Source organism: Talpa occidentalis, unplaced genomic scaffold, assembly GCF_014898055.3.
Source record: "Talpa occidentalis isolate TD23 unplaced genomic scaffold, MPIMG_talOcc4v2.1 talOcc4.5, whole genome shotgun sequence".
Taxonomy (NCBI): domain Eukaryota; kingdom Metazoa; phylum Chordata; class Mammalia; order Eulipotyphla; family Talpidae; genus Talpa; species Talpa occidentalis.
In genome coordinates, this window is record NW_023604861.1 from 74,042,572 (window position 1) to 74,061,196 (window position 18,625).

The 18,625-nt window shown below is 43.1% G+C and overlaps 2 long non-coding RNA genes across 2 annotated transcripts in view; one reads left to right on the forward strand and one right to left on the reverse strand.

Moving 5' to 3' along the window:
* Positions 1-274: 274 nt before the first annotated feature.
* The window catches only part of LOC129146936 (uncharacterized), a 32,980-nt gene continuing 14,629 nt past the window's right edge, over positions 275-18,625 (reverse strand). The window contains exons 2-3 of the long non-coding RNA XR_008554321.1: positions 16,603-16,790; positions 275-801 (exon numbers count right to left, since the gene is read on the reverse strand). This is a non-coding gene — a long non-coding RNA (uncharacterized LOC129146936). The remainder of the gene's footprint in view (positions 802-16,602; positions 16,791-18,625) is intronic.
* On the forward strand, positions 13,931-16,641 carry LOC129146937 (uncharacterized). Its single transcript, XR_008554322.1, has 3 exons — positions 13,931-14,439; positions 15,181-15,345; positions 16,615-16,641. It is a non-coding gene; the product is annotated as an uncharacterized LOC129146937 (long non-coding RNA).

Genomic DNA, 18,625 nt, shown 5'->3' on the forward strand with positions numbered 1-18,625 from the left:
ACCTCTAGAAGGCAGGCAAATTTAGCCACACCTTTCTCCAAATAAAGTCTTTCTCTCCTACACTTTGGACACTCCTCTTAACCCTTTAGCTGCTTGAGGGGATTATACACAAGAGCAGCAGCGCTGTGATAGTTTTAAAATATCCCCATAATTTCTTTGACACTTTTCTCTTCCAAAGGTGGAGCTTAATACTCCTCCCCCTGCATGTGGGCTAGACTTAGTGACAGGTTTCTAACAGAGAATACAGGAAGTGGGTGTGTGTGACTTCCCAGCTTGTGTTATTATAAAAGGCACTGTGGTCTCTTCTTTGGTTTTTTCCTAGGAACACTCACTGTGAGGAACCAGCTGCCAACCATGAAGTCAGGTAGATCTACAGAGTAATCTACAAGGAGAAGAACCTCCTGTCAGCAGCCAGCAAGAAACCGAGGATTTTTCCCACAACTTCCAGGAAGCCATCTTGACACATCTTGCTGCCCATGTGAAACCTCCCACACTGCAGCCTCAGTCAACTTTTTGACTTGGACCACATGAGAGGCTCAGACAAAATTATCCAGCTTAGTTGCTCCCAAATTCCTGACCTTTGTGAGATCATAGATGTTTATCATTATTTTAAGTCATTCAGGTTTGTAGTGATTTGTTAGGCAGCAGTTGATAACTATTATTACAACATCCTACGGTATCTTAGATGATGTCCCAACCATATTCCCTGAGGTGTTTTTCTCTTCTGTCTGAAAACATTGGGATGGAATAACTGGGAGTGTAGTTACTTGAGTAATGGAAAGGATGTCCATGAACTTCACCCTGTGGGTAAAATTAAGTCTTGTCAATATAGTGGCGTTCACTTCTGTTAGACCTAAGATTTGCTTTCAAGATCGCCCCTGCCCCGCTGCAGGGAAGGGAGGTAGTGCCCACAGCCCTCCCAGTTCAATCTTGCTTCCCACATGCCCAACAGCTGCCATTGTTCACTTTCAGGCCTATCCACATGCTTTCCCAGGCCGCCACCCAAGCCATCACACTGTCCACTTCTTGGCTATTGAGCCCTCTCCCTAGGGCCCTGTCATCGTCACTGTATGCTGACTGACAGTTGTTCTCTCCTCTGTTAGTGTCTCTCGCAGGTGTTCCAAAACGGTATCATGGCTTGGTGAACTTTACACACACAAGCTTCTTTCCACAGGGAGGGAGGGTGCCACCACTAGGTGAAGCATGCAAGTAGCAGCCAGCACACCACAGAGGGACCACCAGTCCCTTGTGATTCTCAGAGTCCACTGTTGAATTTGGTTAATCATGCCTAACACTCTGTAATTTAGAGTAGATTTTACCTCTGATCCAGCAGAATCCCACTGTTTTTTTTTTCTAAGACTTTTTTTGTTAAAGCAATTTTAGGTTCACAACAAAATCAAGGAGAAGGTAGAGAAATTTCATACAAACCTCTTCCCACATATGCATAGCCTGCCCCATTATTAACACCCTCCACCAGAAGGATATATTTGTTAGAACTGATGAACCTATATTGACACATCATAATCATGCAAAGTCCATAGTTCATAAACCATAGTTTACTCCTGATGTTGTAACTTCTGTGAGTTTGGACAAATACATAATGACATCTATCCATCATTATAGCATCATACAGAATATTTTTACTACCCTAAAAATCCTCTCTGCATCTCCTATTCATCCTCCCGCCACCCTCGACCCCTGGCACCACTGATCTGTCTCCATAGTTTCACCTTTCCCCCAATGTCTTATGGTCGGAATCATAGATTATGCATGAAGCCTTTTCACATTGGCTTCTTTCACTGAGTAATATGCAGCTAAGATTCCTCCATATCTTTTTTGTGACTTGATAGCTCATTTTATTTAGCTCTAACAGGATATGGAGTTCCTGTCGTTCCATGTCCTTGACTAAATTTGGTGGTGTCAAAGTGCTCATAGTTTGGCCATTCCATTAGGTAAGTAATGGTACCTCACTGTTGATTTAATTTGCATTTCCCTGATGATGTGTGATATGAAGCATCTTTTCTTTTTTTTTTAATTAATTAATTTATTTATTTATTATATTTGTTTGTTTTGTTTATACATGCACTGGGTACAGTCAGAAGCGCGGGAGGGTGAGAGAATTCACCAGAGCCAGAGTGGGGAGCAGAGCAGGCAGAAGGACTGAAGTACACTGCTGAGGGGAGCAGCGGGCGGCAGGAGAGGTCAGCGCGCCATGTGGGACCCTCCTCTGGTGGCCAGGGAGCAGCCGGGGATCGAACCGGCGCCGCAGAGGCCGCAGGCAGCTTCGCAACCCAGCGCTCAACCGCTGCACCACCGGGGAGGCCCCATCTTTTCTTTTTTTAATTAATATTTTATTTTATATAATTCTTACATCATTTTTCATTTTTGCACAATGTATGCATTATCATTTTGTTATATTCCCTATACAATTGCACCCCCCCTTATTTTGACCCTTCCTTTCCCCTTCCCTCTCCCCCAACCCGTAATGTATCTCTGGTTTATAGTTCTTTTTCTTTCTGACTTATTTCACTGAGCGTGATCCCTTCCAGCTCCATCCATGTTGCTGCAAACTGCATGTGTTTATCTTTTTTGAATGCTGAGTAATATTCCATGGTGTATATGTACCACATCTTCTTGATCCAGTCATCTATTTTTGGGCATTTGGGCTGTTTCCAAAGCTTAGCTATTGTAAATAGTGCTGCTATAAACATAGGGGTGCAGGTGCTCTTTGGAATTGATGTTTCTGTGTCCTTTGGGTAAATACCTAGGAGTGGAATTGCTGGATCATATGGAAGCTCTATGTTTAGTAGGTCCAGAAATCTCCACACAGCTCTCCATAGTGGCTGGACCAGTTTGCACTCCCCCCAGCAGTGCAGGAGAGTTCCTTTTTCTCCACATCCTTGCCAACATTTGTTGTTGCTAGTGTTTTTAATATGTGCCATTCTCACTGGTGTAAAATGGTATCTCATTGTAGTTTTGATTTGCATTTCCCTGATTACAAGTGATGTTGAACATTTTTTCATATGTCTGTTGGCCATTTGCATTTCCTCTTTGGAGAAGTTTCTTTTTTAGTTTGAAGCATCTTTTCATGTATTTGTTTGCCATCTATCTTTTTGAAGAGGTGTCTGTTTAGGTCTGTGGCCCATTTTTAATTGAGTTGTTTGTTTTCTTACTGTTGAGTTTTAAAAATTCTTTGTATATTTTTGGCTTTCTAGATTACCAGTTCTTTATGGCCTCCTTGTAATTTTAGTAGACCCCACCATCAGCAAACACAACTAAGTCCATCAAAAAATCCTGCACAGGGCCTCCCTGGTGGCACAAGTGGTTAAGACACAAATGAAGCTATCCGCAGCCACAGCAGCAGGAGTTCCATCCCCAGGCAGGGAGCTACCCACATGGCACAGCAGACCTCTCCTGACTCACTCTCTACTCCCCACAGCAGTGTATTTCAGTCAATCTGCCTGTCCTGTTCCTCCACTCTGTCTCTGGTGAATCCTCTCACCTCCCCCCCCCACACCTGTGGCCTGTATCCCAGTTCTTGTATGCATAAATAAATAAATCTTTAAAAAAATTCCTGCAAAAATATGAATCCCAATCATGTACCTTATTTATTATTTTCCTTAAAAGCTCCTTGGCCCCCATAACAGTGAAAGAACTCTTTTTACACATGAAAGACCTCTCAGTTTTTTATCATAATAGCCCTAGTGAGGGCCTCCCTGGTGATGCAGGGGTTAAAGATACAGCACTTTCAAACTATCATCAGTCACTATAGCATGAGTTCGGTCGTTGGCCAGGGAGATGACCCACATGGCACAGCAGACTTCTCCTGTCTCACCTGCTGCTCCCTTCAGCAGTGTATTTCAGTAGACTTACCTGTTCTGCTCCCTACTTTGTCTCTGGTGAATCCTCTCACCCCCACCCCACCGAACCTCTGGCCTACACCCCAGTTCTTGTATGCATAAATAAATAAATCTTACAAAAAAATAGCCCTATTGAAAAAAATCACTTCTAAGACAAGTGTATGTGTAGATGCTGATGCGGGGGAAGGAGGTTGCTAAGCAGCAATTGGTTTCTCAGTAGTTTCTTTTTTGAAAGAATGATGACTGTATTTATAAATCACCAAAACCTCGGTTTTTCAAAATTCCCCCTAATACTTGGTGCAACACTCAAGCACTGCAGAATGTTGGGGGGCAGGGGGCCTGGCTTCTGCACAGCTAGTGTGCTGCACCATGTGTTCTGTGTACCCAAGCTTTGATCTGCTCCCAACAAGTGTTAAGAATATGCAGGGAAAATCATCCCTTAAAGACATAGATCTGAGGTCCAAAGAATCTTTAAACCAAAATAAGTTTGTTAGTCTATTTTCTCCTCAAGGACAGAAAGAATACAAGAGTGCACAGTAGATATTTGTGGATACGTCAAATCCAAATTTGCTCTCAGTCATTAAACTAGGACCAAGATCTCCCATCTCAAGCCAAAATGGAAAGCCAGGGATGCCCAGGCTAATAGAGTCAAGGCCTATATCCTATCCCTCTTTTTCAAAACACCTCCATAAAGAAGGTGGGAGAGGGGGTGGGAGGAGAGGGGAAAAAAACTTATTCTTTCAACATTGACCCATTTTGTTCAGGTCTAACAACTCAAAAGCAACAGAGTCATTGAAACACGGATTGTAAAACTATAACACTCCTCAATTACTTCTTGTTGGCCAGACAAGCAAACCTATTATTTGACAATGCATCATGCTCCAAGATAGTAAACTTTATCATACAGAGGTCATGAGAAAAAGACCACAGGTACAGTTTGCTAACCTCCACTAGATAATTTTTCACAGTTATCATCCAAGCACTGTAAAAGCACAAAAGATATGTTATCTTCGGGCTCAGTTTATTATAACGTGTGGGTGAGACTCCCTATAAAACCACTTACTAGGTAACTGTTGCACGTTCCCCTGCACAGAAAGTCAAATCAGTAAAACATCTTTCTGACAGTGTCTTTTTAAGTGTCAGGAATAAAAGGACGTGCTCTTAAAGGAGAGGTAGCGTGCTATTTATCATCCCCCCTCACTTTCCCACACGTACACACGCAGATCCCCATCGCCTCTCTGCATGCCAGAGACACTCAAAAGAATCCTTCTCAGTAGTCTCGTTTCTTTTACAGCTGAGTATTTCACGGCAGAATTGTTCCTCGATAAAGCTCCAAGTAACATTAACTCAAGATACTATAGGTGCCGCATTTCAAGTCCTAGTCATGGTATTTTTTTCCCTGGAGTCATAACAGTGAGTAAGACCCAGGAACTACAAAATAAAAGGATGATGGATTCCCTCAGCAAATGCTCTCAAGAGCCTCAGATTTAATATTAAAGCCTAAGAGAGGTCATCTAACTAGAGCTTGAAACTTGGATTTTTCTAAGTGCCTACCTCTCTCCCACAGTAATGTCTTCATTATCCCTGGGGACACTTTAAGGGTGATAGTGGGGGGAGAGGGGGAGCAAGTCTTGGGTGATTAAACCCCAGGATATATAATGACATCCCAGGAAACTAGGAGTTCGCTATCCTATCCCCAAAAGGAAACACAAGTTAAAGGATATGAGATGGGGGATTCCCCCCAGAATGCACTTTTCTTTACAATTCACTTCTTTCAACAGTCCAGCAAGTCGAAGACCTTCGTTATCCATTCGAGGCAAGGAAGCAGTTTTCTAGATGGGCACACACAAAAGCAGTGATTTTCAAAAGAAACTGACAATAATTTGGGGGGTTAGTTACGTCTCCCCACAAAAATATGCTGAATAAATATTGAGGGGCTATGGGGGAATCAAAAGAAATAGAATATGCTGTCCCTATGCTTGAAACAAATTTCTGAAGAAACAAGACATTTAGAAAGAACAAAGAACAATGAGCAAAATGCTAAATTGAATGTCTTCTGGTTAAATGTTTCTTCACTGCCAAAATATGTTTGGGAGCCAAGAAAGGGGTGTATGTAGAGTTCCTTTACGTGGAGCTGAGTTCAAAAATCCACTCAAAGAAACTGAAACATGGCCACCAACCTTAAATGGCTTTTTCTATATCTATAAATCCTTTTTCTATATCCAGCCATGTTGAAAGGACTTTGAGATCTTTCTAGCAAGTTCTTCGTGTGTTCAACATTCATTCATTCAGCTAACATTTATAAGGCACTATTTTGGGCTGGGTACATAAGATACAGAAGTAAAAGACCGAATCCATGTTCTCCCAGGGCCACAGAGACAGACATGGGATCTATCCTGGGCCTAGAAAAATATTCCATGGGATATCTAAGCCAGACCAAAGGAATCACAGAAAATTTCTCAAAAGACAATATCTGAATTGAGATTATGAACATTGGTGGGAGTTAGCCAGTTGGAAAAGGGTGAAGGAAAAACATATCAATTGCACAAGAGGTTTGGGAAATCTTAATGTGGTCACAGAGCTCTAAGTCATTTGGTTGGATTGAAGAAGATGTAACAAGAGTTCAAAGGAAAGCGAAGATCATTTTTAGCTAAGGAACCCAGAGAGGCTTCGTAGAAGAGGTTTGGCACTGAGTCTTAGAAAACAGGTAGAATTTCAGACTCTCCGACCGGCAGAGAGGAGGAAACAACAAACCAAAACGGCCCACAAGAACAAACGACGCAGCAAGCGGGACTGTGCGTGGAAAGGAACTATTGCAGCCACCACACCCCGTGAACGGGATCTGAGGCGAACCCTGCAGGATCCGCCGCGGCGGTGAGCGAACGGCTCCGGGCGCCATTAGAGAAGAACAAAGACCCCGGGAGACGCGCACACAGCCCGGGCTGCCGGTAAGCTAGCGCGGAGAGCGGCGCGCTCGGGGAGCTTGAAAAGCAAGTGCAGACCTGGATCGCGGCTGCCCAGGTCCCCGCGCCTGCGACCTAGGCTTGCGGGGAGACGACCTAGGCTTGCGGGGAGACGCGTGGAGGTCCTCACTGAGGTGAAGGTCCCTCCCTGAGTGAGCAGGAACCAGGCGCCCAGGCACGGGAGCTGTGCAAAAGGCGCCATTCCCGCGCCACTGAACTGGGCTACAGCCCGCGTCCTGGAACTGAGGGCTTTGAACTGAGACCCGGGGCACGAAAATTCGGGGCGTGGTTTCTCCACGACGGTGGGGCACAAGGCAGACACAGCACCCCAAAGCTGTTGAGGTGTACCCTACCATTCCCGCTCTGTTCTCTGTCCCACGGGGTGGGGGGAGGCGAAAAACAGCCCCCCAAGGACAATAGGAGAGATCTCTGGCGCCACCTAGCGACCAGGAAAAAAAAAAAGTCACTAACACCCTATAAAACAGGACATTTCTTAAGACTGCTTGAAAAGGGCAGAAGGTTTCTGGAGGACCCAGTGGCCAGCCGGGAAGTTATTCCACGCCAGGCCCCTTCCGACCAGCAGTCTGAGCCCACAGAGGGAGCAGGCACCCACGTCCGGGGCAGACTGGGTGCGCAGAAGAGTGTGCCTGAAACCGGAGGCGCAGGGACTGCATCCCGCTTCGCCATTTGAGAACAGGGACATTTCTTCAGTAAAAACTGCCTAAAACCAGCAGAAAGCTCCCCCAGAAGACAGAGATGGCTCCTGGAAGAGCCAGAGGGGAGCGGAGAAGTTCACCCAAGATGTCAGTCAGTCCGAGCAACACAGTGTCCCAACGCATACGACAAATTAGAAAACAGACAGTAGGGAGTAGAAGAACCACACGCAACCTAAAAACTCCTCAGGAAAGAAGCACACCACAAAAAAGAAAACCACTCCCCAGATTGCAACGACAGCAACTTGGAAGAACTTCTGAGCCTTCCAGAAAGAGAATTTAAAATTGCCATGATTAAAAAAGTGATAGATCAGAAGAAGGAAATTGAGTCCCTAAAGAGGGAAGTAAGAGAAATGCAGGAGATCAAAGAATTAATGGAGGAACTAAAGAACTCTGGGAAAAGCAATGAAAGCAGAATAGATGAAATGGAAGAACGAATAAGTAATCTTGAAGACACAGAAAAAAAAGAACCAAAACAGAAAAGGAAAGAGAAGTACGAAGGAAAAAGAATGAAGAAAGACTTCGGGAACTATCTGACTCCATGAGGAAAGGAAATATAAGAGTTATAGGAATTCCAGAAGGAGAGGAGAGAGATGTAGGAACAGAGAAAATATTCATGGATATAATTGAAGAGAACTTCCCAAATGAGAAGAAGGAGCTGAAAATTGATATACAAGAAGCAAGAAGAACACCAAACTTCCACGACGAAAGGAAAAACACAGCAAGACACATAATAGTAAAGCTCCCAAGAATCCAGGACAAGGAAAAAATAATGAAGCTGACAAGAGGGAAGAAACAGATAACATTCAAAGGAAAACCAATCAGGCTGACATCAGACTTCTCTGAAGAAACACTACAGGCAAGGAGAAAGTGGAGGGACATAGTCAACAGACTCCAAGAAAACAGATGCCAACCAAGAATACTCTATCCCGCAAAGCTCTCTTTCCTCCATGAAGAAAGAATATGGACCTTCCCAGACAAAGAGAAACTCCGGAATTTCATTGCGACTAAACCCCCACTCCAAAAAATACTACAAGGAATCCTAAAGCCAGAACCTCAGAGGGACGAATAACAACGAAAGAAGACCAAAAAAAAAAAAAAAAGTTATTAAAAGAATAAATAAATAAAATCAAAGGAAAGACAAACATAATGGCAAATACAGATGCTAACATATCAATATTAACTCTAAATGTAAATGGACTAAAATCTTCAATAAAAAGACACAGAGTTGCAGCCTGGATTAAGAAACAAAACCCAACCTTTTGCTGTCTCCAGGAAACACATTTAGCTACAAAAGATAAAAATAGGCTCAAAGTCAAAGGATGGAAAACAATCCTACAAGCAAATGGGCCAAAAAAGAAAGCAGGAACAGCTATACTTATATCAGATAAAACAGACTTCAAACTCAAAAAAATAAAAAGAGACCCCAATGGTCACTACATTATGATCAAGGGGACAATACTTCAAGAAGAAATAACACTCATTAACATATACTCACCAAACGAAGGAGCACCAAAATATATCAGACAACTGTTGTCCTCTCTGAAAACAGACATCAGAGAAAACACATATGTAGTGGGAGACTTCAACACACCACTATCAACAATGGATAGATCAACAAGACAAAAAATAAGTAAAGAAACTAAAGCTCTAAATAAGGACCTAGAGCATTTGGGCTTAACAGACATCAATAGAACACTAAACCCAAAAAAAACGGAGTACACATTTTTCTCAAGCGCACACGGATCATTCTCCAGGATCGATCACATACTGGGGCACAAGACAAACATCAACAGATACACCAAGATTGAAATCATACCAACCATCTTTTCTGACCACGAAGGCATCAAACTAGAAATAAATCATAAAAAGAAGGCAAGGTACTACCCTACCTCATGGAGATTAAAAGCCACACTACTGGAAGACCACTGGACTAATGAGGAGATCAAAGAAGAAATTAAAAAATTCTTTGAATTGAATGACAAGGAGGACACCAATATCCTAAATGTATGGGATGCAGCAAAAGCAGTAATAAGAGGAAAATATATAGCAATAGAAGCTCACATCAAAAAACAAGAAAGAACTCAAAGAAACAACCTAATCTCGAAGCTCAAAGATCTAGAAAAAGAACAACAAAAAAACCCCAGAACCAGTAGAAGAAAAGAAATAATAAAAACCAAAGCAGAAATAAATGAAATTGAAACTAAAAAAACAATCCAAAAGATCAATGAAACCAAGAGCTGGTTCTTTGAAAAAATAAATAAAATAGACAAACCCCTAGCCAGGCTCACAAAGGAAAAAAGGGAGAAAGCACAAATACACAGAATCATAAATGAAAGAGGAGAAATCACAACGGACACAGAAGAAATCAAAAGAATAATCAGTAACTACTATGAACAGTTATATGGAAACAAGTTCAACAATCTAGAGGAGATGGACAAATTCCTACAACTCTACAATCACCCAAAGCTAGATAAAGAAGAAATAGAACACCTAAACAGACCAATTACAAGCAACGAAATTGAAATGGTAATTAAAACCTCCCCAAAAACAAAAGCCCAGGACCTGATGGATTTACAAATGAATTCTACCAAACATTCAGAGACGAATTAGTGCCTATCCTTCACAAACTCTTCCAAAAAATTGAGAAGGAAGGGACAATACCAAACACGTTCTATGAAGCCAATATTACACTAATACCAAAACCGAATAAGGACAACACAAAAAAGGAAAACTATAGGCCAATCTCCCTAATGAACACTGATGCAAAAATCCTCAATAAAATTTTAGCTATCAGAATCCAACAATGTATCCATAAGATAATTCACTATGACCAAGTTGGATTCATTCCAGGGGCACAAGGATGGTTTAACATCCGAAAATCAATCAACGTTATCCAACACATCAACAAAAAGAAATATAAAAACCATATGATAATATCAATAGATGCTGAGAAAGCTTTCGACAAAGTGCAACACCCATTCATGATAAAAGCCCTTGAAATTCTTGGGATACAAGGAACATACCTCAACATCATAAAGGCCATCTATGAGAAGCCAACAGCCAGTATCATTCTCAATGGTGAAAAGCTGAAAGCAATTCCATTAAGATCTGGAACAAGACAAGGATGTCCACTCTCACCACTGCTTTTCAATATAATACTGGAAGTCCTAGCCAGAGCAATAAGACAAGAGAAAGACATCCAAGGAATCCAAATAGGAAAAGAAGAAGTCAAACTATCACTATTTGCAGATGATATGATAATATACATAGAGAACCCCAAAATCTCCACAGAAAAACTAATTCAACTCATCAATCAATTCAGTAAAGTGGCAGGATACAAAATCAACACGCAAAAGTCAGTAGCCTTCCTATACACAAACAATAAATCTGAAGAAGAAGAAATCAAAAAAACCACCCCTTTTATTATCGAAACAAAAAAAATCAAATATTTGGGAATAAATCTAACAAAAGAGGTAAAGGACCTATACAAAGAAAACTATAAAACACTGTTAAAAGAAATAGAAGAAGACACAAAGAAATGGAAAGACATCCCCTGCTCATGGATTGGAAGAATAAACATTATTAAAATGGCCATCCTACCAAAAGCAATATACAGATTCAATGCTATTCCAATCAAAATCTCAATGGCATTCTTCAAAGAAATAGAACAATTATTGATGAAATTCATATGGAATCACCAAAAACCCGAATAGCCAAAGCTCTACTGAAAAAAAAAGAAGGAAATGGAGGCATCACACTCCCAGACTTCAAACTATACTACAAAGCCATAATCATCAAAACTGCATGGTATTGGAACAAGAACAGACATACAGACCAATGGAATCGAATAGAAAATCCAGAAATAAACCCACAGATTTATGGTCAACTAATCTTTGACAAAGGAGCAAAAACTATGCATTGGAGCAAAGAAAGTTTGTTCAATAAATGGTGCTGGGAAAACTGGGTCGCTACATGCAAAAGAATGAAGCTTGACCACTACCTCACACCATACACAAAAATCAACTCAAAATGGATTAAAGAACTAGACATAAGACCTGAAACCATAAAATACATAGAAGGAAATATAGGCGAAACACTACGGGATTTGCACATCAAAGACATCTTTACAGACACATCACCCAAAGCAGTGATAGTGAAGAGAAAGATAAACAGCTGGGACTACATCAAATTAAAGAGCTTCTGCACAGCAAAAGAGACAATACCAAAAACAAAGAGAAACCCCACCAACTGGGAGAACATTTTTGCACCCAACACTAATGATAAAGGACTGATCACAAAAATCTGCAAAGAGCTGATGAGACTCAGCAACAACAAAGAAAATAATCCAGTCAAAAAATGGGCAGAAGAGCTAAAAAGAAACTTCTCTGAAGAGGAAATGCAAATGGCCAACAGACATATGAAAAAATGTTCAACATCACTTGTAATCAGGGAAATGCAAATCAAAACTACCATGAGATACCATCTCACACCAGTGAGAATGGCACATATTAAAAAAACTAGCAACAACAAATGTTGGCGAGGATGTGGAGAAAAAGGAACTCTTGTGCACTGTTGGTGGGAGTGCAAACTGGTCCAACCACTATGGAGAGCTGTGTGGAGATTTCTGGACCTACTAAACATAGAGCTTCCATATGATCCAGCAATTCCACTCCTAGGTATTTACCCAAAGGACACAGAAACATCAATTCCAAAGAGCACCTGCACTCCTATGTTTATAGCAGCACTGTTTACAATAGCTAAGCTTTGGAAACAACCCAAATGCCCAAAAGAAGATGACTGGATCAAGAAGATGTGGTACATATATACCATGGAATATTACTCAGCATTCAAAAAAGATAAACACATGCAATTTGCAGCAACATGGATGGCACTGGAAGGGATCATGCTCAGCGAAATAAGCCAAAAAGAAAAAGAAAAATACCGGATGGTCTCACTCATAGCAGGAATCTAGAAAACTTAAATAAGGGACCAGGAAAATGAATATAAGAAAGTGAAAATCAAAATCAACAAAAAACTATGAACCAGAGACACTTTTTGGGGGGTGGGGGGCGGGAGGGGAAGGATTGGGGTCAGAATGGGGCGTTTGCAATTGTATGGGGGAATATAAAAATAAAATTTAATATTTAAAAAAAAAAAAAAAAAAAGAAAACAGGTAGAATTTCAGAAAGAAGATGGATCGGGGTGGAGGTGGGAGCAGCACTGTTTCATATTCACCAGTTTTCTGCACATTGTCTGGCATGAACTGATGTTCAAAACCCATTATCAAATGTTGAAAAAGTAGAACTAAGTTACTAAGATAGAAGAGTGAGCTCAAGATGTGTTTAGAACAATGAACGGTCTGGTTTCTTGCAGGCACAGAATCCTTGTGGACAAAGTGTAGATGAGGCAAGAAGTAAACTAAGGCTGGATTAAAGAGGTCTTGTCTCTCAGTTAGTGAACGTGGAAAAAGGCTCTAAGTGATAGAGTTGTCAGATGAGTTGTGGGCAGGGTAGAGGCAAGACCAAAATGCACTAGAGGGATGTCTTAGGTGGGAGGAAGGGGGACCAAAGACTTGAGGCCAGTTAAGATGCCAGGGATGTAATTCAGAGTGAAAGAAATAGGTCCCCAGCTAGGTAGGGGTAGGAAGAAGGGAAGAGCCTCTGGGCAAACTGTAGAACTGTATGGGGGTAGGAAAGTGGGCCCCGAGGAGTTACAATGGTTTTAGGCTTCACATTCCAGGTCTCTACTGCTGCATAAAAGCCACTCCAAAACATAGTGGCTTAAAACAACAATCATCTATTTTGCTTATAAATATGCAATTTGAGCAGGACTTAGCAGAGAAGGCCTGTCTGTACTGCATGCAGCATCAGGTGTGTGGTTGACTGAGAGTCAATTGACCCTCTTCCCAGACGGCACCCTCACACAGATGGTATCTGGGGCTGAGGTGTGGGGCCCTCAGTATCTCTGCACATGGTCCCTTCCCTGTGCCTGGGCTTCCTCACAGCATGGTGGCTGTATTTCAGGGACCAGCAGCACAGAGAGGAAGGCCGGGGGGACTCCTGTCTTCATGACTTAGCCTCAGAAGTCATACAGCATCACTTCCACTGCACTGCTGGTTGAAGCCATCAGGAGGACCCCCTCAGGTCAGAGAGGAGGCATAGATTGCCCCTCTTCATGGGAGAGTGGCAAGGTTCTGGAAGTGCATGTAGGATAAGAAGTGCTTATGTGGGCTATGCTGGGGCTGGGATGTCCCAGTCTAGGGCATTTGCAGATGGCATTATGATGAGGTCACACTGGAAAAGGGTGGGCCCTAAATACAATGGCTGGTGTGTTTTCAAAAAGAGAAAAGACCCTGAGGAGACAGACAGACAGAGGAGAAGACCACGTGAGGCCAGAGGCAGAGGTTGGAGCCATGCTGGCCCAAGCCCAGGCACACCGGGATCCACCAGACGCTGGCAGCGGCTGGGTAGGAGCCCCCTACAGAGAGAACACAGCCCTGCAGACACCTTGATTTTGGAGTTCTGGCCTCCAGAACCTTGAGAGAATGCATTTCTGTAGTTTGAAGCCCTAAGCTTGTGGTAATTTTGTTAGGGTAGCTCTAGAAAATAAATACATGACCCTTTTTAGGAGAGTATCATCTGCTGCCCTCAGTGGCTTGAAGACTAGCAGGATCATCTTGACAGATAACACCAAGAGGGAGAAATGGCCCAGAGGGTTCCGATTTCAGGATTCTCAGTGGGGTTTGCCGGGAGCCAATGCCAGTTTGAATTGCAGGGCTGCTGCTTAGAGAATGGGGCTGGGACTGGAGAGGCCATTTTAAAATCGTGGCCATAAGCAAGAAGCTCAGCACAAAGTCAGGCATCCTCTCTGCATTACCACCTCCTCTTGGGGCTGAATCAGGTGACCGCACATGTTTCTATGTTTTAATTATTTATAGTGCATAGTCTAAAGTGGTGTTCAACCAGCCTAATGACTCGGGGTGATTGAATCAAAGGGGAAGGAGATTCGAGCGCTACATGGAGAGTTTCTAATAGACTTCTCTAGAGTTCACAGCTGAAGGGAAGAACCGCTCCCTCTGCTTTCTAATAGACTAACAAACCTCTCTCAATCTTCTTCCGAGACCCCAAAGGTACCCGCCAGTTGCTCTTTCATTCGAAAGCCAAAATGAGTACAATAAGTTTTGTGGCTGGCACAGATGAAATTAGGAATTTGTTAGTGAAATGTTCTATACGCTGATTTTCCTGACAACCCTCTCATGATCGTAGATAGCAGTCCCTGATCAACCAGATGCCAATTAAAAGAGAACAGCCGTTTCACTCATCCAAATATTTCCACTTTGCTCAAAATGGATTCCAAACAGTCCTAGGGTTCTCTGGGATGCTTTAAATCCTTTTTCCTAGCTAGATGGCATTTTAGGTTTTCTGTTTAAGACTCTTGCCCTTCATTGCAAAGCTCAAAGAGAAATTACATATCTGTGTAGCTGGATTCCCACCCCCTCCCCCACCCACCCTTTGGTAGGGCATTTATTAATTTAGATTTCCTGGGAACTTGGGTCCCTCCTGGCCAGGGCTGGTAACAAAATCCCATCAAAGATAATGAATTTTTTTCCTAAACTTTTTGGGCTTATCGTTTTCCCGAAAGGTGCAGAGGGACAGAAGTTTCTTTGCAAAGCACTAAGCTGAGACCACTGTGGATGAATCCTTGGAGGACTCTTTGGGGATGAGGAGGAAAAGATGGGAAGAGAAACCAGCAGGGACTCCCCGGTGAGAAGAATAGGTGGAGAGCCAGGAGGAGGGAGAGAAAATGGTGAGAGCGAAAGAAAGACACAAAGACATCTTGCTGCTCAATACCACTGAAGGTTCTAGAAGTACTCCAAAGGTTTTGAGAGGCAGCCAAGCCAGAAAGCTGTGCACATTTGGGGCACATGAGAGACAGTGGTGGGTGGAGGAAGGGGAATCAATGGACTTCAGAAAGGAAGGCCAGGAAGAGACCAGGGCCAGCCCCAGAAAGGCTTGCAGGCAGAACCCAAAGGAGCTCTTGTCCTCACCTTCATCCCCAAGTGAGGGCAACACTCTCCTAAGAACTTGGGATGTGGGGGAAAAGAAGGGTTTGCCACCTTGCTATACCAATCTCTAAATAAAGACTAATTTATCTTTGTGGGGGGAGGGAAGGAAGGAAGTGGTTTGTTGGTTACACTTGTAATAAAAATGTAAGTCCATAGTTTTTCCAAGTTACAATCAATAATAAAACAAAAAATACAGCTAACATTTAGCATGTAGTGTATATTAAGAATTGTATTAAGTGGGACCTCCTTGGTGGTGTAGGGGTTAAAGTCTCAGCACTACCAAGCTATCACCAGCCACTGCAGCATGAGTTCATGAGTTCAATCCCCAGCCAGGGAGCTAGCCCACATGGTGCAGCAGATCTCTCCTGACTCGCCCGCTGCTTCCCTCAGCAGTGTGTTTCAGCAGATCTGCCTATTCTGGTCCCCACTATCTCTGGTGAATCCTCTCACACACCTCTACCCATACCTCTGGACTGTACCCCAGTTCTTGTATGCATAAATAAAATAAAAATAAATCTTTAAAAAAATTGTATGAAGTAGTTTATGCATATTAGCTTATTTTACTCTCACAAGTGCTCTGTGCGGGCGTTACTATTATTAGATGAGCAATCAAGGTATATACAGGTCATAAAATGTGTCTAAGATCACAGAGATCCAGGATTTGAATCAGTCAGGTTACCAGAACCCACCCTTTTAACATCCTCTATCAAATCTTGGTAACAAACCCTGGGAAGCATCACATACCAGATCAAGTGAGCTACTGAGAGGTTCAGCCCTGAGGGCCCCTGCGCACTGTGCAGCAGAGGTTACACTGTCATATTTAAAGGTGGAAGAACTTAGCAGTTGTTAGTCCCAGCTGGGGAAACTGAGGACTCAAGAGGACTAGCCCACAAGGACACACAACTATTTCATGGCAGAAAAGCAAACCTAACCAGAATCTGACCTGTTGGGACAGAATCTCCTGACTTGGAGAAAAGATGAGTCACTCCCCAACCCACCTCTTTCCTCAGGCCTGAGCAATGGCTCCGTCAACCCAGAAAGCAGCATCCGGGTATGCTGATCCAGAGGGAGGCGGCAGCCACAAAAAAGAACTGGCCACAGAAGCCCACAGAGGAGACAAGGCGGAGCGAGAGAGCATCCTGGCTTTATCCTCACCTTCTGGGAATGTAGACCCCAAATCCCAGGCCTGTCATTGAAACACAAAGTGAAAGGACGTGTTGATGAACTGACCCTCCAGGGGCTGGAAAGTTTCTCTGAACAAATGGGAAAGGAACTGGAACTGCAGAGAGCGCTGAGCTACAGAAGGGCTTCTTATTTGTGTTAACAAAACAATCAAATCTTTCCTTAGATCCCTTTATGGCAGATTAAGAAGGCTTTGGGGGTTCCCAGCATACCTGTCACCGAGCATTTGCATTTCACACTGCAAAACCCCCTTAGATTAACGACCTCCCTTTCTGCAAGATAGTTTTGTCTTAATAGCCGAGTTATGTGTAATACCAATCCCACCAAGATTAAAGAGGAAAGAATTTCTGGTACGAAATTTTGCTAATGACTGACTAAGACATAAAACTTGCTGCAATAAATTAACACGTGTCTTCTAATATGGACCTACTGATTTACTTGAGTCAAAATTGCTCCAGAACCACACACCTGGGCATCATCCCCCCGCCCCCTCAGAAATGGCGGGTTTTATATTTATGCTCAGCTGCAGTGAACCCCGAGGACAGCCATCTGGCACCGCAAGTACCAATAGCCCTGAAGTGGAGAGTGGCATTTCTGTAACACCGCCACCAGTAATCTTGCAGGCAGTGTGCAGTGGAGAGAGAAAAGGACACCTCCCAGGCACCCCATCCTCCCCTTTACTGGTCTTTATGAGCTAGACATTTTTTTTCCCAATTTCTGAGTACAACTTGCCATGAAGGAAAAGTATCAAATTCTGTGTATCTAAGGCAGGGCCACATGGCAGGATACCAGAGCACAGGAAGCTGACCCTATGCTGACTTGGTTCAAAACCCAGTCCTACCTCTTATATGACCTCCAACAACTGACTTTTCCATGTCTTTGCTTCCCCATCTATATAGAAGGGATACCTACATACACCACTCAGAAGAGCTCCTGGCAAGTAGTAGGACATTGGAAGCCAGAGATCCTTTCTAACTTCTAATTTTCCACCCCAGGCCTCCATGCAGAGCAAGAACTGCCCCTCAATGGCCCCTCAAACATAGCGGTCTTCGTCAGTGGCTTTGACCGACAGGAGCTGTGCTTGCTGCCACTCTACTGAGGCAGTGCCCTAGGCTTTGAGCATTGCAAGGAGCATGTTCTGTATTACGAATGAGTAAGTCTCGCCACTTGCCCAGCATCAGGGTATCCACACCTCCCAGGCTATACCCCAGCAGGCATCTCCACTGCCCACCCATTTTTAAGTTCCCAAATGTAGGTGGTTTAAGTTCCTGCAGACTCTGGTGTTTATGAAATTTACTGCTTTTTGATACAACCACTGAATACTGTTAATAGTATTCGGTACTTAACAGTATTCAATACTGTTAACTGTATTCAGTAGTTGCAAATGGGTGTTGTCCATCAGCTTTGCGAACATGAGTTTAACCTGTTCAACCCATAGCCCAGGACTGTGGTCACCAGGCACAGACATTTCCGAAGCCATGACCACCAACGTGCTTGAGTGAAGCCAGTCTCTGTATCTGGATTCCTCTAACCTGGTTCTTCCAGTTGGAAAGATCCTGCTCCACTCTCTACTCTCTCCCTGTTCAAATTTGGTTGGGCAAGGCATCTCTTCAGAAATAAAGAGGGTCCTGATCTCCTCCTACTTCCCCTCCCCCTTCATCTTAACCATAGAAGGAAAGTTGAAGTTCGTGGTGCTGGAGCACTTAGCTGCTTGAAATTTGTTCTCTCGAAGATGGCAACCAATACTCCTAACTCTTCCACAGGGGTACTTCATTGAGCTATCCACAAGAATGTCTGGTGGTTAAAGGGGAACAATTCTAGGGTAGAGATGTCTTCCCT